Raw genomic sequence first — 23,070 nt, forward strand, 5'->3', positions numbered from 1 at the left:
GGTATCTGAACGTGGTTCTGGGGTAACTTTTGGAGCTTTCCATATTTGCCCCACCTAGTTATGTGCATATGGTGAGTTTTGTTCACTTCCCTTATTGGGAAGGTGCCGTTACGGATCATTTTGCAAAATACGCGTTTTTGCCAGGAACGGGTAACTGAACGTGGTTTTGGGGCAACTTTTGGAGCTTTCTATATTTGTCCTACCTTGTCATGTGCATCTGGTTCGTTTGGTTCACTTACCTCATTGGGAAGCTGCCGTTACAGCCCATTTTCGCAATACATGTTTTCTGCCGGAAAGGGTATCTGAACGTTGTTTGGGGGTAACTTTTGGAGCTTTCTATATTTGTCCTACCTTGTCATGTGCATCTGGTTAGTATGGTTCACTTACCTCATTGGGAAGGTGGCGTTACGGCCCATTTTCGCAATACACGTTTTCTGCCGGAAAGGGTATCTGAACGTGGTTTGGGGGCAACTTTTGGAGCTTTCTGTATTTGTCCCAACTTGTCATGTGCATCTGGTTAGTATGGTTCACTTACCTCATTGGGAAGGTGGCGTTACGGCTCATTTTGCGCAATACGCGTCTTTGTCAGGAACGGGTAACTGAACGTGGTTTTGGGGCAACTTTTGGAGCTTTCTATATTTGTCCTACCTTGTCATGTGCATCTGTTGAGTTTGGTTCACTTACCTCATTGGGAAGGTGCCGTTACAGCCCATTTTCGCAATACGCGTTTTCTGCCGGAAAGGGTATCTCAACGTGGTTTGGGGGCAACTTTTGGAGCTTTCTGTATTTGTCCCAACTTGTAATGTGCATCTGGTGAGTTTGGTTCACTTACCTCATTTGGAAGCTGCCGTTACGGCCCATTTTGCGCAATACACATTTTTGACCGGAACGGGTATCTGAACGTGGTTTTGGGGTAACTTTTGAAGCTTTCTATATATGTCCCAACTTGTCATGTGCATCTGGATAGTTTGGTTCACTTACCTCATTGGGAAGGTGCCGTTACGGCCCATTTTCGCAATACGCGTTTTCCGCAAAAACGGGTATTAGAACGTGGTTTTGGGGCAACTTTTGGAGCTTTCTATATTTGTCCCTACTTGTCTTGTGCTTCTGGATAGTTTGGATCACTTAACTCATTGGGAAGCTGCCGTTATGACCCATTTTGCGCAATACGCGTTTATGCCAGGAACGGGTATCTGAACGTGGTTCTGGGGTAACTTTTGGAGCTTTCCATATTTGCCCCACCTAGTTATGTGCATATGGTGAGTTTTGTTCACTTCCCTTATTGGGAAGGTGCCGTTACGGCTCATTTTGCGCAATACGCGTTTTTGCCAGGAACGGGTAACTGAACGTGGTTTTGGGGCAACTTTTGGAGCTTTCTGTATTTGTCCCAACTTGTCATGTGCATCTGGTGAGTTTGGTTCACTTACCTCATTTGGAAGCTGCCGTTACGGCCCATTTTGCGCAATACACGTTTTTAACCAGAACGGGTATCTGAACGTGGTTTTGGGGTAACTTTTGAAGCTTTCTATATATGTCCCACCTTGTCTTGTGCATCTAGTGAGTTTGGTTCACTTACCTAATTGGGAAGTTGCCGTTACGGCCCATTTTCGCAATACGCGTTTTCGGCAAAAACGGTTTTTAGAACGTGGTTTTGGGGCAACTTTTGTAGCATTCTATATTTGTCCCAACTTGTCATGTGCATCTGGATAGTTTGGTTCACTTACCTCATTGGGAAGCTGCCGTTACGGCCCATTTTGCGCAATACGCGTCTTTGCCAGGAACGGGTAACTGAACGTGGTTTTGGGGCAACTTTTGGAGCTTTCTATATTTGTCCTACCTTGTCATGTGCATCTGGTGAGTTTGGTTCACTTACCTAATTGGGAAGATGCCGTTACGGCCCATTTTGCGCAATACAAGTTTTCTGCCGGAAAGGGTATCTGAACGTGGTTTTGGGGTAACTTTTGGAGCTTTCTATATATGTCCCACCTAGTCTTGTGCATCTAGTGAGTTTGGTTCACTTTCCTCATTGGGAAGGTGCCGTTACGGCCCATTTTCGCAATACGCGTTTTCCGCAAAAACGGGTATTAGAACGTGGTTTTGGGGCAACTTTTGGAGCTTTCTATATTTGTCCCAACTTGTCATGTGCATCTGGATAGTTTGGTTCACTAACCTCATTGGGAAGCTGCCGTTACGGCCCATTTTGCGCAATACAAGTTTTCTGCCGGAAAGGGTATCTGAACGTGGTTTTGGGGTAACTTTTGGAGCTTTCTATATATGTCCCACCTAGTCTTGTGCATCTAGTGAGTTTGGTTCACTTTCCTCATTGAGAAGGTGCCGTTACGGCCCATTTTCGCAATACGCGTTTTCCGCAAAAATGGATATTAGAACGTGGTTTTGGGGCAACTTTTGGAGCTTTCTATATTTGTCCCAACTTGTCATGTGCATCTGGATAGTTTGGTTCACTTACCTCATTGGGAAGCTGCCGTTACGACCCATTTTGCGCAATACGCGTTTCTGCCAGGAACGGTTAACTGAACGTGGTTTTGGGGCAACCTTTGGAGCTTTCTATATTTGTCCTACATTGTCATGTGCATCTGGTGAGTTTGGTTCACTTACCTCATTGGGAAGGTGCCATTACGTCCCATTTTCGTAATACACGTTTTCTGCCGGAAAGGGTATCTGAACGTGGTTTGGGGGCAACTTTTGGAGCTTTCTATATATGTCCCACCTTGTCTTCAAATCTAGTGAGTTAGGTTCACTTACCTCATTGGGAAGGTGCCGTTACAGCCCATTTTCGCAATACGCGTTTTCCGCAAAAACGGGTATTAGAACGTGGTTTTGTTGCAACTTTTGGAGCTTTCTATATTTGTCCCAACTTGTCATGTGCATCTGGATAGTTTGGTTCACTTACCTCATTGTGAAGCTGCCGTTACGGCCCGATTTTCGCAATACACGTTTTTGCCCGGAACGGGTATCTGAATGTGGTTTTGGGGCAACTTTTGGAGCTTTCTATATTTGTCCTACCTTGTCACGTGCATTTGGTGAGTTTGGTTCACTTACCTTATTGGGAAGGCGCCGTTACGGCCCAATTTGCGCAATACGCGTTTTTGCCCAGAACGGGTACCTGAATGTCGTTTTGGGGCAACTTTTGGAGCTGTGTATATTTGTCCCAACTTATCATGTGCATCTGGTGAGTTTGGTTCCGGGTTAGGTTCCGGGTTAGGTTCCGGGTTAGGGTTAGGTTCCGGGTTCGGTTCCGGGTTAGGGTTAGGGTTAGGGTTAGGGTTAGGGTTAGGGTTAGGGTTAGGGTTGTGCTCGCTTCGGCAGCACGTATAATAAAATTAGAACGATACCGAGAAGATTAGCATGGCCCCTGCGCATCTGGTGAGTTTGGTTCACTTACCTCGTTGGGAAGCTGCCGTTACGGCCCAATTTGCGCAATACGAGTTTTTGCCTAGAACGGGTGTCTGAACATGGTTTTGGGGCAACTTTTGGAGCTTTCTATATTTGTCCTACCTTGTCATGTGCATCTGGTGAGTTTGGTTCACTTACCTCATTGGGAAGTTGCCGTTACGGCCCAATTTGCGCAATACGCGTTTTTGTCCAAAATGGTAATCTGAACGTGGTTTCGGGGTAACTTTTGGATCTTTCTATATTTGCCCCAACTTGTTATGTGCATCTGGATAGTTTGGTTCACTTACCTCATTGGGAAGCTGCCGTTACGGCCCGTTTTGCGCAATATGAGTTTTTGCCAGAATGGGTGTCTCATCGTCGTTTCTGGGCAACTTATGGAGCTTTCTATATTTGCCCCACCTTGTCATGTGCATCTGGTGAGTTTGGTTCACTTACCTCATTGGGAAGTTGCAGTTACTGCCCAATTTGCGCAATACGCGTTTTTGCCCAGAACAGGTATCTGAATGTGCTTTTGGGGCAACTTTTGGAGCTTTCTATATTTGTCCTACCTTGTCATGTGCATCTGGAGAGTTTGGTTCACTTACCTCATTGGGAAGGTGCGGTTATTGCCCATTTTCGCTATACACGTTTTCTGCCGGAAAGGTTATCTGAACGTGGTTTGGGGGTAACTTTTGGAGCTTTCTGTATTTGTCCCAACTTGTCATGTGCATCTGGTGAGTTTGGTTCACTTACTTTATTGGGAAGCTGCCGTTACGGCCCGTTTTGCGCAATACGAATTTTTGCCGGAATGGGTATCTGAACGTCGTTTCGGGGCAACTTATGGAGCTTTCTATATTTGCCCCACCTTGTCATGTGCATCTGGATAGTTTGGTTCACTTACGTCATTGGGAAGCTGCCGTTACGGCCCAATATGAGCAATACGCGTTTTTGCCAGGAACGGGTATCTTAACGTGGTTTGGGGGCAACTTTTGGAGCTTTCTATATTTGTCCTACCTTGTCATGTGCATTTGGTGAGTTTGGTTCACTTACCTCATTGGGAAGGTGCCGTTACGGCCCAATTTGCACAATACGCGTTTTTGCCCAGAAAGGGTATCTGAACGTGGTTTTGGGGTAACTTTTGGAGCTTTCTATATTTGTCACACCTAGTTCTGTGCATATGGTGATTTTGGTTCACTTCCCTTATTGGGAAGGTGCCGTTACGGCCCATTTTGTGCAATACGCGTTTATGCCGGTATGGGTAACTGAACGTTGTTTTGGGGCAACTTTTGGAGCTTTCTATATTTGTCCCAACTTGTCATGTGCATCTGGAGAGTTTGGTTCACTTACCTCATTGGGAAGGTGCGGTTATTGCCCATTTTCGCAATACACGTTTTCTGCCGGAAAGGGTATCTGAACGTGGTTTGGGGCAACTTATGGAGCTCTCTATATTTGCCCCACCTTGTCATGTGCATCTGGTGAGTTTGGTTCACTTACCTCATTGGGAAGCTGCCGTTACGGCCCATTTTGCACAATACACGTTTTTCACCGGAACGGGTATCTGAACGTGGTTTTGGGGTAACTTTTGGAGCTTTCTATATATGTCCCACCTTGTCATGTACATCTAGTGAGTTTGGTTCACTTACCTCATTGGGAAGGTGCCGTTACAGCCCATTTTCGCAATAAGCGTTTTCCGCAAAAACGGGTATTAGAACGTGGTTTTGGGGCAACTTTTGGAGCTTTCTATATTTGTCCTACCTTGTCATGTGCATCTGGTGAGTTTGGTTCACTTACCTCATTGGGAAGGTGCGGTTATTGCCCATTTTCGCAATACACGTTTTCTGCCGGAAATGTTATCTGAACGTGGTTTGGGGGTAACTTTTGTAGCTTTCTGTATTTGTACCAACTTGTCATGTGCATCTGGTGAGTTTGGTTCACTTACCTTATTGGGAAGCTGCCGTTACGGCCCGTTTTGCGCAATACGAATTTTTGCCGGAATGGGTATCTGAACGTCGTTTCGGGGCAACTTATGGAGCTTTCTATATTTGCCCCACCTTGTCATGTGCATCTGGATAGTTTGGTTCACTTACGTCATTGGGAAGCTGCCGTTACGGCCCAATATGAGCAATACGTGTTTTTGCCAGGAACGGGTATCTGAACATGGTTTGGGGGCAACTTTTGGAGCTTTCTATATTTGTCCTACCTTGTCATGTGCATTTGGTGAGTTTGGTTCACTTACCTCATTGGGAAGGTGCCGTTTCGGCCCAATTTGCACAATACGCGTTTTTGCCCAGAACGGGTATCTGAACGTGGTTTTGGGGTAACTTTTGGAGCTTTCTATATTTGTCACACCTAGTTCTGTGCATATGGTGATTTTGGTTCACTTCCCTTATTGGGAAGGTGCCGTTACGGCCCATTTTGTGTAATACGCGTTTATGCCGGTATGGGTAACTGAACGTTGTTTTGGGGCAACTTTTGGAGCTTTCTATATTTGTCCTACCTTGTCATGTGCATCTGGAGAGTTTGGTTCACTTACCTCATTGGGAAGGTGCGGTTATTGCCCGTTTTCGCAATACACGTTTTCTGCCGAAAAGGTTATCTGAACGTGGTTTTGGGGCAACTTTTGGAGCTTTCTATATATGTCCCACATTGTCTTGTACATCTAGTGAGTTTGGTTCACTTACCTCATTGGGAAGGTGCCGTTACAGCCCATTTTCGCAATACGCGTTTTCCGCAAAAACGGGTATTAGAACGTGGTTTTGTTGCAACTTTTGGAGCTTTCTATATTTGTCCCAACTTGTCATGTGCATATGGTGAGTTTGGTTCACTTACCTCATTGGGAAGCTGCCGTTACGGCCCAATTTGCGCAATACGCGTTTTTGCCCAGAACGGGTACCTGAATGTGGTTTTGGGGCAACTTTTGGATCTGTGTATATTTGTCCCAACTTATCATGTGCATCTGGTGAGTTTGGTTCCGGGTTAGGTTCCGGGTTAGGTTCCGGGTTAGGGTTAGGTTCCGGGTTCGGTTCCGGGTTAGGGTTTGGGTTAGGGTTAGGGTTAGGGTTAGGGTTAGGGTTAGGGTTAGGGTTAGGGTTAGGGTTGTGCTCGCTTCGGCAGCACGTATAATAAAATTAGAACGATACCGAGAAGATTAGCATGGCCCCTGCGCATCTGGTGAGTTTGGTTCACTTACCTCGTTGGGAAGCTGCCGTTACGGCCCAATTTGCGCAATACGAGTTTTTGCCTAGAACGGGTATCTGAACATGGTTTTTGGGCAACTTTTGGAGCTTTCTATATTTGTCCTACCTTGTCATGTGCATCTGGTGAGTTTGGTTCACTTACCTCATTGGGAAGTTGCCGTTACGGCCCAATTTGCGCAATACGCGTTTTTGTCCAAAATGGGAATCTGAACGTGGTTTCGGGGTAACTTTTGGAGCTTTCTATATTTGCCCCAACTTGTTATGTGCATCTGGATAGTTTGGTTCACTTACCTCATTGGGAAGCTGCCGTTACGGCCCGTTTTGCGCAATATGAGTTTTTGCCAGAATGGGTGTCTCATCGTCGTTTCTGGGCAACTTATGGAGCTTTCTATATTTGCCCCACCTTGTCATGTGCATCTGGTGAGTTTGGTTCACTTACCTCATTGGGAAGTTGCAGTTACTGCCCAATTTGCGCAATACGCGTTTTTGCCCAGAACAGGTATCTGAATGTGCTTTTGGGGCAACTTTTGGAGCTTTCTATATTTGTCCTACCTTGTCATGTGCATCTGGAGAGTTTGGTTCACTTACCTCATTGGGAAGGTGCGGTTATTGCCCATTTTCGCTATACACGTTTTCTGCCGGAAAGGTTATCTGAACGTGGTTTGGGGGTAACTTTTGTAGCTTTCTGTATTTGTCCCAACTTGTCATGTGCATCTGGTGAGTTTGGTTCACTTACCTTATTGGGAAGCTGCCGTTACAGCCCGTTTTGCGCAATACGAATTTTTGCCGGAATGGGTATCTGAACGTCGTTTCGGGGCAACTTATGGAGCTTTCTATATTTGCCCCACCTTGTCATGTGCATCTGGATAGTTTGGTTCACTTACGTCATTGGGAAGCTGCCGTTACGGCCCAATATGAGCAATACGTGTTTTTGCCAGGAGCGGGTTTCTGAACATGGTTTGGGGGCAACTTTTGGAGCTTTCTATATTTGTCCTACCTTGTCATGTGCATCTGGTGAGTTTGGTTCACTTACCTCATTGGGAAGTTGCCGTTACGGCCCAATTTGCGCAATACGCGTTTTTGTCCAAAATGGGAATCTGAACGTGGTTTCGGGGTAACTTTTGGAGCTTTCTATATTTGCCCCAACTTGTTATGTGCATCTGGATAGTTTGGTTCACTTACCTCATTGGGAAGCTGCCGTTACGGCCCGTTTTGCGCAATATGAGTTTTTGCCAGAATGGGTGTCTCATCGTCGTTTCTGGGCAACTTATGGAGCTTTCTATATTTGCCCCACCTTGTCATGTGCATCTGGTGAGTTTGGTTCACTTACCTCATTGGGAAGTTGCAGTTACTGCCCAATTTGCGCAATACGCGTTTTTGCCCAGAACAGGTATCTGAATGTGCTTTTGGGGCAACTTTTGGAGCTTTCTATATTTGTCCTACCTTGTCATGTGCATCTGGAGAGTTTGGTTCACTTACCTCATTGGGAAGGTGCCGTTTCGGCCCAATTTGCACAATACGCGTTTTTGCCCAGAACGGGTATCTGAACGTGGTTTTGGGGTAACTTTTGGAGCTTTCTATATTTGTCACACCTAGTTCTGTGCATATGGTGATTTTGGTTCACTTCCCTTATTGGGAAGGTGCCGTTACGGCCCAATTTGTGTAATACGCGTTTATGCCGGTATGGGTAACTGAACGTTGTTTTGGGGCAACTTTTGGAGCTTTCTATATTTGTCCCAACTTGTTATGTGCATCTGGAGAGTTTGGTTCACTTACCTCATTGGGAAGGTGCGGTTATTGCCCATTTTCGCAATACACGTTTTTCACCGGAACGGGTATCTGAACGTGGTTTTGGGGTAACTTTTGGAGCTTTCTATATTTGTCCTACCTTGTCATGTGCATTTGGTGAATTTGGTTCACTTACCTCATTGGGAAGTTGCCGTTACGGCCCAATTTGCGCAATACGCGTTTTTGCCCAGCACGGGTATCTGAACGTGGTTTTGGGGGAACTTTTGGAGCTGTCTATATTTATCCCAACTTGTCATGTGCATCTGGATAGGTTGGTTCACTTACCGCATTGGGAAGCTGACGTTACGGCCCGTTTTGCGCAATACGAGTTTTTGCCGGAATGGGTGTATGAACGTCGCTTCTGGGCAACTTATGGAGCTTTATATATTTGCCCCACCTTGTGATGTGCATCTGGTGAGTTTGGTTCACTTACATCATTGGGAAGTTGCCGTTACGGCCCAATTTGCGCAATACGAGTTTTTGCCAAGAACGATTATCTGAATGTGGTTTTGGGGCAACTTTTGGAGCTGTGTATATTTGTCCCAACTTATCATGTGCATCTGGTGAGTTTGGTTCCGGGTTAGGTTCCGGGTTAGGTTCCGGGTTAGGTTCCGGGTTAGGGTTAGGTTCCAGGTTCGGTTCCGGGTTAAGGTTAGGGTTAGGGTTAGGGTAAGGGTTAGGGTTAGGGTTAGGGTTAGGGTTAGGGTTAGGTTTAGGGTTAGGGTTAGGGTTAGGGTTAGGGTTGTGCTCGCTTCGGCAGCACGTATAATAAAATTGGAACGATACCGAGAAGATTAGCATGGCCCCTGCGCATCTGGTGAGTTTGGTTCACTTTCCTCATTGGGAAGCTGCCGTTACGGCCCGTTTTGAGCAATACAAGTTTTTGCAGGAATGGGTCTCTAAACGTCGTTTCGGAGCAACTTATGGAGCTTTATATATTTGCCCCACCTTGTGATGTGCATCTGGTGAGTTTGGTTCACTTACATCATTGGGAAGTTGCCGTTACGGCCCAATTTGCGCAATACAAGTTTTTGCCCAGAACGGGTATCTGAACGTGGTTTTGGGGCAACTTTTGGAGCTTTCTAAATTTGTCCTACCTTGTCATGTGCATTTGGTGAATTTGGTTCACTTACCTCATTGGGAAGTTGCCGTTACGGCCAATTTGCGCAATACGCGTTTTTGCCCAGCACGGGTATCTGAACGTGGTTTTGGGGTAACTTTTGGTGCTTTCCATATTTGCCCCAACTAGTTATGTGCATATGGTGAGTTTTGTTCACTTCCCTTATTGGGAAGGTGCCGTTACGGCTCATTTTGCGCAATACGCGTTTTTGCTAGGAACGGGTAACTGAACGTGGTTTTGTGGCAACTTTTGGAGCTTTCTATATTTGTCCTACCTTGTCATGTGCATCTGGTGAGTATGGTTCACTTACCTCATTGGGAAGGTGCCGTTACGGCCCATTTTCGCAATACGCATTTTCTGCCGGAAAGGGTATCTGAACGTGGTTTGGGGGCAACTTTTGGAGCTTTCTGTATTTGTCCCAACTTGTCATGTGCATCTGGTGAGTTTGGTTCACTTACCTCATTTGGAAGCTACCGTTACGGCCCATTTTGAGCAATACACGTTTTTGACCGGAACGGGTATCTGAACGTGGTTTTGGGGTAACTTTTGAAGCTTTCTATATATGTCCCACCTTGTCTTGTGCATCTAGTGAGTTTGGTTCACTTACCCAATTGGGAAGTTGCCGTTATGGCCCATTTTCGAAATACGCGTTTTCGGCAAAAACGGGTTTTAGAACGTGGTTTTGGGGCAACTTTTGGAGCATTCTACATTTGTCCCAACTTGTCATGTGCATCTGGATAGTTTGGTTCACTTACCTCATTGGGAAGCTGCCGTTACGGCCCATTTTGCGCAATACGCGTCTTTGAAAGGAACGGGTAACTGAACGTGGTTTTGGGGCAACTTTTGGAGCTTTCTATATTTGTCCTACCTTGTCATGTGCATCTGGTGAGTATGGGTCACTTACCTCATTGGGAAGGTGCCGTTACGGCCCATTTTCGCAATACACGTTTTCTGCCGGAAAGGGTATCTGAACGTGGTTTGGGGGCAACTTTTGGAGCTTTCTGTATTTGTCCCAACTTGTCATGTGCATCTGGTGAGTTTGGTTCACTTACCTCATTTGGAAGCTGCCATTACGGCCCATTTTGCGCAATACACTTTTTTGACCGGAAAGGGTATCTGAACGTGGTTTTGGGGTAACTTTTGAAACTTTCTATATATGTCCCACCTTGTCTTGTGCATCTAGTGAGTTTGGTTCACTTACCTAATTGGGAAGTTGCAGTTACGGCCCATTTTCGCAATACGCGTTTTCGGCAAAAACGGGTTTTAGAACGTGGTTTTGGGGCAACTTTTGGAGCATTCTATATTTGTCCCAACTTGTCATGTGCATCTGGATAGTTTAGTTCACTTACCTCATTGGGAAGCTGCCATTACGGCCCATTTTCGCAATACGCGTCTTTGCCAGGAACGGGTAACTGAACGTGGTTTTGGGGCAACTTTTGGAGCTTTCTATATTTGTCCTACCTTGTCATGTGCATCTGGTGAGTTTGGTTCACTTACCTCATTGGGAAGCTGCCGTTACGGCCCATTTTGCGCAATACAAGTTTTCTGCCGGAAAGGGTATCTGAACTTGGTTTTGGGGTAACTTTTGGAGCTTTCTATATATGTCCCACCTAGTCTTGTGCATCTAGTGAGTTTGGTTCACTTTCCTCATTGGGAAGGTGCCGTTACGGCCCATTTTCGCAATACGCGTTTTCCGCAAAAACGGGTATTAGAATGTGGTTTTGGGGCAACTTTTGGAGCTTTCTATATTTGTCCCAACTTGTCATGTGCATCTGGATAGTTTGGTTCACTAACCTCATTGGGAAGCTGCCGTTACGACCCATTTTGCGCAATACGCGTTTCTGCCAGGAACGGTTAACTGAACGTGGTTTTGGGGCAACCTTTGGAGCTTTCTATATTTGTCCTACATTGTCATGTGCATCTGGTGAGTTTGGTTCACTTACCTCATTGGGAAGGTGCCATTACGTCCCATTTTCGTAATACACGTTTTCTGCCGGAAAGGGTATCTGAACGTGGTTTGGGGGCAACTTTTGGAGCTTTCTGTATTTGTCCCAAATTGTCATGTGCATCTGGTGAGTTTGGTTCACTTACCTCATTGGGAAGGTGCCGTTACGGCCCAATTTGGGCAATACACGTTTTTGCCCAGAACGGGTATCTGAACGTGGTTTCGGGGTAACTTTTGGAGCTTTCTATATTTGTCACACTTTGTTCTGTACATATGGTGATTTTGGTTCACTTCCCTTATTGGGAAGCTGCCTTTACGGCCCATTTTGCGCGATACACTTTTTTCACCGGAACGGGTATCTGAACGTGGTTTTGGGGTAACTTTTGGAGCTTTCTATATATGTCCCACCTTGTCTTCAAATCTAGTGAGTTAGGTTCACTTACCTCATTGGGAAGGTGCCGTTACAGCCCATTTTCGCAATACGCGTTTTCCGCAAAAACGGGTATTAGAACGTGGTTTTGTTGCAACTTTTGGAGCTTTCTATATTTGTCCCAACTTGTCATGTGCATCTGGATAGTTTGGTTCACTTACCTCATTGTGAAGCTGCCGTTACGGCCCGATTTTCGCAATACGCGTTTTTGCCCGGAACGGGTATCTGAATGTGGTTTAGGGGCAACTTTTAGAGCTTTCTATATTTGTCCTACCTTGTCACGTGCATTTGGTGAGTTTGGTTCACTTACCTCATTGGGAAGGCGCCGTTACGGCCCAATTTGCGCAATACGCGTTTATGCCGGTATGGGTAACTGAACGTTGTTTTGGGGCAACTTTTGGAGCTCTCTATATTTGTCCTACCTTGTCATGTGCATCTGGAGAGTTTGGTTCACTTACCTCATTGGGAAGGTGCGGTTATTGCCCGTTTTCGCAATACACGTTTTCTGCCGGAAAGTTTATCTGAACGTGGTTTTGGGGCAACTTTTGGAGCTTTCTATATATGTCCCACATTGTCTTGTACATCTAGTGAGTTTGGTTCACTTACCTCATTGGGAAGGTGCCGTTACAGCCCATTTTCGCAATACGCGTTTTCCGCAAAAACGGGTTTTAGAACGTGGTTTTGTTGCAACTTTTGGAGCTTTCTATATTTGTCCCAACTTGTCATGTGCATCTGGATAGTTTGGTTCACTTACCTCATTGGGAAGCTGCCGTTACGGCCCAATTTGCGCAATACGCGTTTTAGCCCAGAACGGGTACCTGAATGTGGTTTTGGGGCAACTTTTGGAGCTGTGTATATTTGTCCCAACTTATCATGTGCATCTGGTGAGTTTGGTTCCGGGTTAGGTTCCGGGTTAGGGTTAGGTTCCGGGTTCGGTTCCGGGTTAGGGTTAGGGTTAGGGTTAGGGTTAGGGTTAGGGTTAGGTTAGGGTTAGGGTTGTGCTCGCTTCGGCAGCACGTATAATAAAATTAGAACGATACCGAGAAGATTAGCATGGCCCCTGCGCATCTTGTGAGTTTGGTTCACTTACCTCGTTGGGAAGCTGCCGTTACGGCCCAATTTGCGCAATACGAGTTTTTGCCTAGAACGGGTATCTGAACGTGGTTTTGGGGCAACTTTTGGAGCTTTCTATATTTGTCCTACCTTGTCATGTGCATCTGGTGAGTTTGGTTCACTTACCTCATTGGGAAGTTGCCGTTACGGCCCAATTTGCGCAATACGCGTTTTTGTCCAAAATGGGTATCTGAACGTGGTTTCGGGGTAACTTTTGGAGCTTTCTATATTTGCCCCAACTTGTTATGTGCATCTGGATAGTTTGGTTCACTTACCTCATTGGGAAGCTGCCGTTACGGCCCAATTTGCGCAATATGAGTTTTTGCCAGAATGGGTGTCTCATCGTCGTTTCTGGGCAACTTATGGAGCTTTCTATATTTGCCCCACCTTGTCATGTGCATCTGGTGAATTTGGTTCACTTACCTCATTGGGAAGTTGCAGTTACGGCCCAATTTGCGCAATACGAGTTTTTGCCTAGAACAGGTATCTGAATGTGCTTTTGGGGCAACTTTTGGAGCTTTCTATATTTGTCCTACCTTGTCATGTGCATCTGGAGAGTTTGGTTCACTTACCTCATTGGGAAGGTGCGGTTATTGCCCATTTTCGCTATACACGTTTTCTGCCGGAATGGTTATCTGAACGTGGTTTGGGGGTAACTTTTGGAGCTTTCTGTATTTGTCCCAACTTGTCATGTGCATCTGGTGAGTTTGGTTCACTTACCTTATTGGGAAGCTGCCGTTACGGCCCGTTTTGCGCAATACGAATTTTTGCCGGAATGGGTATCTGAACGTCGTTTCGGGGCAACTTATGGAGCTTTCTATATTTGCCCCACCTTGTCATGTGCATCTGGTGTGTTTGGTTCACTTACGTCATTGGGAAGCTGCCGTTACGGCCCAATATGAGCAATACGTGTTTTTGCCAGGAACGGGTATCTGAACGTGGTTTGGGGTCAACTTTTGGAGCTTTCTATATTTGTCCTACCTTGTCATGTGCATTTGGTGAGTTTGGTTCACTTACCTCATTGGGAAGGTGCCGTTACGGCCCAATTTGCACAATACGCGTTTTTGCCCAGAACGGGTATCTGAACGTGGTTTTGGGGTAACTTTTGGAGCTTTCTATATTTGTCACACCTAGTTCTGTGCATATGGTGATTTTGGTTCACTTCCCTTATTGGGAAGGTGCCGTTACGGCCTATTTTGTGCAATACGCGTTTATGCCGGTATGGGTAACTGAATGTTGTTTTGGGGCAACTTTTGGAGCTTTCTATATTTGTGCCAACTTGTCATGTGCATCTGGAGAGTTTGGTTCACTTACCTCATTGGGAAGGTGCGGTTATTGCCCATTTTCGCAATACACGTTTTCTGCCGGAACGGGTATCTGAACGTGGTTTGGGGCAACTTATGTAGCTCTCTATATTTGCCCCACCTTGTCATGTGCATCTGGTGAGTTTGGTTCACTTACATCATTGGGAAGTTGCCGTTACGGCCCAATTGCGCAATACGAGTTTTTGCCCAGAACGAGTATCTGAATGTGGTTTTGGGGCAACTTTTGGAGCTGTGTATATTTGTCCCAACTTATCATGTGCATCTGGTGAGTTTGGTTCCGGGTTAGGTTCCGGGTTAGGTTCCGGGTTAGGTTCCGGGTTAGGGTTAGGTTCCAGGTTCGGTTCCGGGTTAGGGTTAGGGTTAGGGTTAGGGTAAAGGTTAGGGTTAGGGTTAGGGTTAGGGTTAGGGTTAGGGTTAGGTTTAGGGTTAGGGTTAGGGTTAGGGTTGTGCTCGCTTCGGCAGCACGTATAATAAAATTGGAACGATACCGAGAAGATTAGCATGGCCCCTGCGCATCTGGTGAGTTTGGTTCACTTTCCTCATTGGGAAGCTGCCGTTACGGCCCGTTTTGAGCAATACGAGTTTTTGCAGGAATGGGTCTCTAAACGTCGTTTCGGAGCAACTTATGGAGCTTTATATATTTGCCCAACCTTGTGATGTGCATCTGGTGAGTTTGGTTCACTTACATCATTGGGAAGTTGCCGTTACGGCCCAATTTGCGCAACACAAGTTTTTGCCCAGAACGGGTATCTGAACGTGGTTTGGGGGCAACATTTGGAGCTTTCTATATTTGTCCTACCTTGTCATGTGCATCTGGTGAGTTTGTTTCACTTATCTCATTGGGAAGTTGCCGTTAAAGCCCAATTTGCGCAATACGCATTTTTGTCCAAAATGGGTATCTGAACGTGGTTTTGGGGTAACTTTTGGAGCTTTCTATATTTGCCCCACCTAGTTATGTGCATATAGTGAGTTTGGTTCACTTCCCTCATTGGGAAGGTGCCGTTACGGCCCATTTGCGCAATACGCGTTTTTGCCAGGAACGGGTAACTTAACGTAGTGTTCGGGCAACTTTTGGAGCTGTCTATATTTGTCCCAACTTGTCATGTGCATCTTGTGAGTTTGGTTCACTTACCTCATTGGGAAGCTGCCGTTACGGCCCGTTTTGCGCAATACGAGTTTTTGCCGGAATGGGTATCTGAACGTCGTTTCGGGTCAACTTATGGAGCTTTCTATATTTGCCCCACCTTATCATGTGCATCTGGTGAGTTTGGTTCACTTACGTCATTGGGAAGTTGCCGTTACGGCCCAATTTGCGCAATACGTGTTTTTGCCAGGAACGGGTATCTGAACGGGTATCTGAACATTTGGAGCATTCTATATTTGTCCCACCTTGTCATGTGCATCTGGTGAGTTTGGTTCACTTTCCTCATTGGGAAGCTGCTTGTACGGCCCAATTTGCGCAATATGCGTTTTTGCCCAGAACGGGTATCTGAACGTTGTTTTGGGGGAACTTTTATAGCTATCTATATTTGTCCCAACTTGTTATGTGCATCTGGATAGTTTGGTTCACTTACCTCATTGGGAAGCTGCCGTTACGGCCCGTTTTACGCAATATGAGTTTTCGTCAGAATGGGTGTCTCATCGTCGTTTCTGGGCAACTTATGGAGCTTTCTATATTTGCCCCACCTTGTCATGTGCATCTGGTGAGTTTGGTTCACTTACCTCATTGGGAAGTTGCAGTTACTGCTAGGGGTGTGCACAGACCCCCCGCTCCGCTTCACTTGCAGATCTGCCATTTTCCGGATCGGGCCTCTCCGCCCCGCCCCCGCTCCGCCCACTTCCGCTCCACTCCGCCCGGAGCTCCGGATCCGGATCCGGAGCTCCGTTTCCCCCCCCATAGGCTTGCATTGAAAGCTAAAAAATTATACAACTTTTTTTCTGTTCAAGTTAGAAACCTCATGTTTGGCACCATGACACCTCATGGGGATATACACACGCATGCCAAGTTTCAAAGCAATCCCATCATCCCCTGATTTTTGGCGAATTTTTGAAAATCGGGCACCCCACAGACAACATCCCTGCGAGGTGGGCAGGGGAGGAGGGAGGGAAGGCAGGCAGGCATGCAGCTGGCATTTCTGGGGGCATAAGGAAGTGAGCCAAGGATAATCCAGTAATGCATAGAAAATGGAATAAATCAATCAATAAACAAAAGAGGGGTGGAATTAAAAGCAGCAGTGTTGCTCAATAAACAACAAGAAGAACTTTTTTTAAAAGGCTATATCTGTCTTTTACCAGCAATAGGGGGACTTGCCCTGGGGAGGGGGAAGTAGCTGCCAGTTCAAGACACTGACAGCCACCAACAGCTCTGAGAAGAAGTAAAACGCTCACTTCGACTCAGAACAGGCATTGCTCCACCACTGAAAAGTGAGCATTCACTTCAACTCATGATAGGCATTGCTCCACCGTTTTACTCTCTTTGGAAGGCTCTAATGGCCTTCCAGTGCAGGAGAGAGTGGGGGCACGTCCACGATGAGATGCCCTAGGGGAGCTCATCCCCTTGCACCACATCTATTCAGTTGTTCACCAAGGTTAGGGTGGGGAGCAGTGCTGTGTTTCTATCTCTTATTCTTGGCTTAGTATATGATTTCAGGTTGTGTTTGTGCATTTGGTGGGGCTACTGTGTTAAAAAACACAGGGAAAAGCCCGTTCAGATGAAGAAAGAGAAGTTTCCCAGAATCCCAAGTTACCTGTTTTGCCTATGCCCTCCTCCAACTTTGGGATCATCATGACCGGGAGCTGACTCTGCCCCTCAGCCCTTTGAAAAAGGTATTTTTCCCGCCGATTTTTTAAAAAGTCTAGCCCGCGACCCGTACGATGCAGAAAGTTGAGAATGGTCTCAAAATGACCCCCATCCACGACTCTCTGTGCACAAGAATTTCCAGAACGATAGCTTAAACCCCCCCCCAGTTATCCCCGATTCTTTCCCTCAATGCAATCCTATGGGCGAAAAGCCGAAAACGCAGTTTGAGCCGCGCGGTTGACCCGATTTTCACAAAAACATAGCCCGCGACCCGTACGATGCAGAAAGTTGAGAGTGGTCTCAAAATGACCCCCATCCACGACTCTCTGTGCACAAGAATTTCCAGAACGATAGCTTCAAAAACAACGTAGTTATGCGCGATTATTTGCCGCAATGCAATCCTATGGCGAAATGTTTTCAAGATGGCGACCGGAGCGCTCCGCCTGAACTCGGAGCTCCGAAAAATGGTCGCTTCTCTTCGCCTTGATTCTAGGGGGTCCGCGGACCGCTCCTACTCCGCCTCTGGGTAAGGCGGAGCAGGCCAATCCGCTACTGCTTCTACGCTCCTAATCGGAGCGGAGCACATCCCTAGTTACTGCCCAATTTGCGCAATACGCTTTTTTGCCCAGAACAGGTATCTGAATGTGCTTTTGGGGCAACTTTTGGAGCTTTCTATATTTGTCCTACCTTGTCATGGGCATCTGGTGAGTTTGGTTCACTTACCTAATTGGGAAGATGCCGTTACGGCCCATTTTGCGCAATACACGTTTTTGACCGGAACGGGTATCGGAACGTGGTTTTGGGGTAACTTTTGGAGCTTTTTATATATGTCCCACCTTGTCTTGTACATCTAGTGTGTTTGTTTCACTTACCTCATTGGGAAGGTGCCGTTACGGCCCATTTTCGCAATACGCGTTTTCCTCAATAACGGGTATTAGAACGTGGTTTTTGGGCAACTTTTGGAGCTTTCTATATTTGTCCCAACTTTTCATGTGAATCTGGATAGTTTGGTTCACTTACCTCATTGGGAAGCTGCCGTTACGGCCCATTTTGCGCAATACGCGTTTTTTCCCAGAACGGGTATCTGAATGTGGTTTTGGGGCAACATTTGGAGCTTTCTATATTTGTCCTACCTTGTCATGTGTATTTGGTGAGTTTGGTTCACTTAACTCATTGGGAAGGTGCTGTTACGGCCCAATTTGCGCAATACGCTTTTTTTCCCAGAACGGGTATCTGAACGTGGTTTCGGAGTAACTTTTGGAGCTTTCTGTATTTGCCCCACCTAGTTCTGTGCATATGGTGATTTTGGTTCACTTCCCTTATTGGGAAGGTGCCGTTACGGCCCATTTTGCGCAATACGCGTTTTTGTCGGTATGGGTAACTGAACGTGGTTTGGGGGCAACTTATGGAGCTTTCTATATTTGCCCCACCTTGTCATGTGCATCTGGTGAGTTTGGTTCACTTACCTCATTGGGAAGGTGCGGTTATTGCCCATTCTCGCAATACACGTTTTCTGCCGGAAAGGGTATCTGAACGTGGTTTGGGGCAACTTATGGAGCTCTCTATATTTGCCCCACCTTGTCATGTGCATCTGGTGAGTTTGGTTCACTTACCTCATTGGGAAGCTGCTGTTACGGCCCATTTTGCCCAATACACGTTTTTCACCGGAACGGGTATCTGAACGTGGTTTTGGGGTAACTTTTTGAGCTTTCTATATATGTCCCACCTTGTCATGTATATCTAGTGAGTTTGGTTCACTTACCTCATTGGGAAGGTCCCGTTACAGCCCATTTTCGCAATAAGCGTTTTCCGCAAAAACGGGTATTAGAACGTGGTTTTGGGGCAACTTTTGGAGCTTTCTATATTTGTCCTACCTTGTCATGTGCATTTGGTGAGTTTGGTTCACTTACCTCATTGGGAAGGTGCCGTTACGGCCCAATTTGCACAATACGCGTTTTTGCCCAGAACGGGTATCTGAACGTGGGTTTGGGGTAACTTTTGGAGCTTTCTGCATTTGTCACACCTAGTTCTGTGCATATGGTGATTTTGGTTCACTTCCCTTATTGGGAAGGTGCCGTTACGGCCCATTTTGTGCAATACGCGTTTATGCCGGTATGGTTAACTGAACGTTGTTTTGGGGCAACTTTTGGAGCTTTCTATATTTGTCCCAACTTGTCATGTCCATCTGGAGAGTTTGGTTCACTTACCTCATTGGGAAGGTGCGGTTATTGCCCATTCTCGCAATACACGTTTTCTGCCGGAAAGGGTATCTGAACGTGGTTTGGGGCAACTTATGGAGCTCTCTATATTTGCCCCACCTTGTCATGTGCATCTGGTGAGTTTGGTTCACTTACCTCATTGGGAAGCTGCCGTTACGGCCCATTTTGCGCAATACACGTTTTTCACCGGAACGGGTATCTGAACGTGGTTTTGGGGTAACTTTTTGAGCTTTCTATATATGTCCCACCTTGTCATGTACATCTAGTGAGTTTGGTTCACTTACCTCATTGGGAAGGTCCCGTTACAGCCCATTTTCGCAATAAGCGTTTTCCGCAAAAACGGGTATTAGAACGTGGTTTTGGAGCAACTTTTGGAGCTTTCTATATTTGTCCTACCTTGTCATGTGCATTTGGTGAGTTTGGTTCACTTACCTCATTGGGAAGGTGCCGTTACGGCCCAATTTGCACAATACGCGTTTTTGCCCAGAACGGGTATCTGAACGTGGGTTTGGGGTAACTTTTGGAGCTTTCTATATTTGTCACACCTAGTTCTGTGCATATGGTGATTTTGGTTCACTTCCCTTATTGGGAAGGTGCCGTTACGGCCCATTTTGTGCAATACGCGTTTATGCCGGTATGGTTAACTGAACGTTGTTTTGGGGCAACTTTTGGAGCTTTCTATATTTGTCCCAACTTGTCATGTCCATCTGGAGAGTTTGGTTCACTTACCTCATTGGGAAGGTGCGGTTATTGCCCATTCTTGCAATACACGTTTTCTGCCGGAAAGGGTATCTGAACGTGGTTTGGGGCAACTTATGGAGCTCTCTATATTTGCCCCACCTTGTCATGTGCATCTGGTGAGTTTGGTTCACTTACCTCATTGGGAAGCTGCCGTTACGGCCCATTTTGCGCAATACACGTTTTTCACCGGAACGGGTATCTGAACGTGGTTTTGGTGTAACTTTTTGAGCTTTTTATATATGTCCCACCTTGTCATGTACATCTAGTGAGTTTGGTTCACTTACCTCATTGGGAAGGTGCCGTTACAGCCCATTTTCGCAATAAGCGTTTTCCGCAAAAACGGGTATTAGAACATGGTTTGGGGGCAACTTTTGGAGCTTTCTGTATTTGCCCCAACTTGTCATGTGCATCTGGTGAGTTTGGTTCACTTACGTCATTGGGAAGCTGCCGTTATGGCCCGTTTTGCGCAATACAAATTTTTGCCGGAATGGGTATCTGAACGTCGTTTCGGGGCAACTTATGGAGCTTTCTATATTTGCCCCAGCTTGTCATTTGCATCTGGTGAGTTTGGTTCACTTACGTCATTGGGAAGTTGCCGTTACGGCCCAATATGCGCAATACGTGTTTTTGCCAGGAACGGGTATCTGAACGTGGTTTTGGGGAAACTTTTGGAGCTTTCTATATTTGTCCCACCTTGTCATGTGCATCTGGTGAGTTTGGTTTACTTTCCACATTGGGAAGCTGCTTTTACGGCCCAATTAGCGCAATATGCATTTTTGCACAGAACGGGTATCTGAACGTGGTTTTGGGGGAACTTTTGGAGCTGTCTATATTTATCCCAACTTGTCATGTGCATCTGGATAGTTTGGTTCACTTACCTCATTGGGAAGCTGCCGTTACGGCCCGTTTTGCGCAATACGAGTTTTTGCCGGAATGGGTGTATGAACGTCGTTTCTGGGCAACTTATGGAGCTTTATGTATTTGCCCCACCTTGTGATGTGCATCCGGTGAGTTTGGTTCACTTACATCATTGGGAAGCTGCCGTTACGGCCCATTTTGCGCAATACACGTTTTTCACCGGAACGGGTATCTGAACGTGGTTTTGGTGTAACTTTTTGAGCTTTCTATATATGTCCCACCTTGTCATGTACATCTAGTGAGTTTGGTTCACTTACCTCATTGGGAAGGTGCCGTTACAGCCCATTTTCGCAATAAGCGTTTTCCGCAAAAACGGGTATTAGAACGTGGTTTTGGGGCAACTTTTGGAGCTTTCTATATTTGTCCTACCTTGTCATGTGCATCTGGTGAGTTTGGTTCACTTACCTCATTGGGAAGGTGCAGTTATTGCCCATTTTCGCAATACACGTTTTCTGCCGGAAAGGTTATCTGAACATGGTTTGGGGGCAACTTTTGGAGCTTTCTGTATTTGCCCCAACTTGTCATGTGCATCTGGTGAGTTTGGTTCACTTACGTCATTGGGAAGCTGCCGTTATGGCCCGTTTTGCGCAATACGAATTTTTGCCGGAATGGGTATCTGAATGTGGTTTTGGGGCAACATTTGGAGCTTTCTATATTTGTCCTACCTTGTCATGTGTATTTGGTGAGTTTGGTTCACTTAACTCATTGGGAAGGTGCTGTTACGGCCCAATTTGCGCAATACGCTTTTTTTCCCAGAACGGGTATCTGAACGTGGTTTCGGAGTAACTTTTGGAGCTTTCTGTATTTGCCCCACCTAGTTCTGTGCATATGGTGATTTTGGTTCACTTCCCTTATTGGGAAGGTGCCGTTACGGCCCATTTTGCGCAATACGCGTTTTTGTCGGTATGGGTAACTGAACGTGGTTTGGGGGCAACTTATGGAGCTTTCTATATTTGCCCCACCTTGTCATGTGCATCTGGTGAGTTTGGTTCACTTACCTCATTGGGAAGGTGCGGTTATTGCCCATTCTCGCAATACACGTTTTCTGCCGGAAAGGGTATCTGAACGTGGTTTGGGGCAACTTATGGAGCTCTCTATATTTGCCCCACCTTGTCATGTGCATCTGGTGAGTTTGGTTCACTTACCTCATTGGGAAGCTGCTGTTACGGCCCATTTTGCCCAATACACGTTTTTCACCGGAACGGGTATCTGAACGTGGTTTTGGGGTAACTTTTTGAGCTTTCTATATATGTCCCACCTTGTCATGTATATCTAGTGAGTTTGGTTCACTTACCTCATTGGGAAGGTCCCGTTACAGCCCATTTTCGCAATAAGCGTTTTCCGCAAAAACGGGTATTAGAACGTGGTTTTGGGGCAACTTTTGGAGCTTTCTATATTTGTCCTACCTTGTCATGTGCATTTGGTGAGTTTGGTTCACTTACCTCATTGGGAAGGTGCCGTTACGGCCCAATTTGCACAATACGCGTTTTTGCCCAGAACGGGTATCTGAACGTGGGTTTGGGGTAACTTTTGGAGCTTTCTGCATTTGTCACACCTAGTTCTGTGCATATGGTGATTTTGGTTCACTTCCCTTATTGGGAAGGTGCCGTTACGGCCCATTTTGTGCAATACGCGTTTATGCCGGTATGGTTAACTGAACGTTGTTTTGGGGCAACTTTTGGAGCTTTCTATATTTGTCCCAACTTGTCATGTCCATCTGGAGAGTTTGGTTCACTTACCTCATTGGGAAGGTGCGGTTATTGCCCATTCTCGCAATACACGTTTTCTGCCGGAAAGGGTATCTGAACGTGGTTTGGGGCAACTTATGGAGCTCTCTATATTTGCCCCACCTTGTCATGTGCATCTGGTGAGTTTGGTTCACTTACCTCATTGGGAAGCTGCCGTTACGGCCCATTTTGCGCAATACACGTTTTTCACCGGAACGGGTATCTGAACGTGGTTTTGGGGTAACTTTTTGAGCTTTCTATATATGTCCCACCTTGTCATGTACATCTAGTGAGTTTGGTTCACTTACCTCATTGGGAAGGTCCCGTTACAGCCCATTTTCGCAATAAGCGTTT

The 23,070-nt window shown here is 46.1% G+C and overlaps 5 pseudogenes; all 5 read left to right on the forward strand.

Annotated features, from left to right (window-relative positions):
- The first annotated feature begins 3,311 nt into the window (after window positions 1–3,311).
- Window positions 3,312–3,380, forward strand: LOC134411764 (U6 spliceosomal RNA; annotated as a pseudogene).
- Window positions 3,381–6,491: 3,111 nt separating this feature from the next.
- Window positions 6,492–6,560, forward strand: LOC134411765 (U6 spliceosomal RNA; annotated as a pseudogene).
- Window positions 6,561–9,122: 2,562 nt separating this feature from the next.
- Window positions 9,123–9,191, forward strand: LOC134411689 (U6 spliceosomal RNA; annotated as a pseudogene).
- Window positions 9,192–12,871: 3,680 nt separating this feature from the next.
- Window positions 12,872–12,940, forward strand: LOC134411766 (U6 spliceosomal RNA; annotated as a pseudogene).
- A 1,817-nt stretch (window positions 12,941–14,757) lies between these two features.
- Window positions 14,758–14,826, forward strand: LOC134411690 (U6 spliceosomal RNA; annotated as a pseudogene).
- The last annotated feature ends 8,244 nt before the right edge of the window (window positions 14,827–23,070 follow it).

The sequence above is a fragment of the Elgaria multicarinata genome, chromosome 20 (assembly GCF_023053635.1).
Source record: "Elgaria multicarinata webbii isolate HBS135686 ecotype San Diego chromosome 20, rElgMul1.1.pri, whole genome shotgun sequence".
Lineage (NCBI taxonomy): Eukaryota > Metazoa > Chordata > Lepidosauria > Squamata > Anguidae > Elgaria > Elgaria multicarinata.